Here is a 1,371-nt window from a genome sequence, read left to right as displayed (position 1 = left end):
CCTTGCTCTTATTCACATTTACTCTTAACTTTCTTCTTTCACACACTTTACCAAACTCAGTCACCAGCTTCTGCAGTTTCTCACATGAATCAGCCACCAGCGCTGTATCATCAGCGAACAACAACTGACTCACTTCCCAAGCTCTCTCATCCCCAACAGACTTCATACTTGCCCCTCTTTCCAAAACTCTTGCATTCACCTCCCTAACAACCCCATCCATAAACAAATTAAACAACCATGGAGACATCACACACCCCTGCCGCAAACCTACATTCACTGAGAACCAATCACTTTCCTCTCTTCCTACACGTACACATGCCTTACATCCTCGATAAAAACTTTTCACTGCTTCTAACAACTTGCCTCCCACACCATATATTCTTAATACCTTCCACAGAGCATCTCTATCAACTCTATCATATGCCTTCTCCAGATCCATAAATGCTACATACAAATTCATTTGCTTTTCTAAGTATTTCTCACATACATTTTTCAAAGCAAACACCTGATCCACACATCCTCTACCACTTCTGAAACCACACTGCTCTTCCCCAATCTGATGCTCTGTACATGCCTTCACCCTCTCAATCAATACCCTCCCATATAATTTACCAGGAATACTCAACAGACTTATACCTCTGTAATTTGAGCACTCACTCTTATCCCCTTTACCTTTGTACAATGGCACTTTGCACGCATTCCGCCAATCCTTAGGCACCTCACCATGAGTCATACATACATTAAATAACCTTACCAACCAGTCAATAATACAGTTACCCCTTTTTTAATAAATTCCACTGCAATACCATCCAAACCTGCTGCCTTGCCGGCTTTCATCTTCCGCAAAGCTTTTACTACCTCTTCTCTGTTTGCCTAATCATTTTCCCTAACCCTCTCACTTTGCACACCACCTCGACCAAAACACCCTATATCTGCCACTCTATCATCAAACACATTCAACAAACCTTCAAAATACTCACTCCATCTCCTTCTCACATCACCACTACTTGTTATCACCTCCCCATTTGCGCCCTTCACTGAAGTTCCCATTTGCTCCCTTGTCTTACGCACTTTATTTACCTCCTTCCAGAACATCTTTTTATTCTCCCTAAAATTAAATGATACTCTCTCACCCCAACTCTCATTTGCCCTCTTTTTCACCTCTTGCACCTTTCTCTTGACCTCCTGTCTCTTTCTTTTATACATCTCCCACTCAATTGCATTTTTTCCCTGCAAAAATCGTCCAAATGCCTCTCTCTTCTCTTTCACTAATAATCTTACTTCTTCATCCCACCACTCACTACCCTTTCTAATCAACACACCTCCCACTCTTCTCATGCCACAAGCATCTTTTGCGCAATCCATCACTGA

Source organism: Panulirus ornatus, chromosome 71 (genome assembly GCF_036320965.1).
Source record: "Panulirus ornatus isolate Po-2019 chromosome 71, ASM3632096v1, whole genome shotgun sequence".
Lineage (NCBI taxonomy): Eukaryota > Metazoa > Arthropoda > Malacostraca > Decapoda > Palinuridae > Panulirus > Panulirus ornatus.
This window is presented reverse-complemented; position numbering follows the sequence as displayed.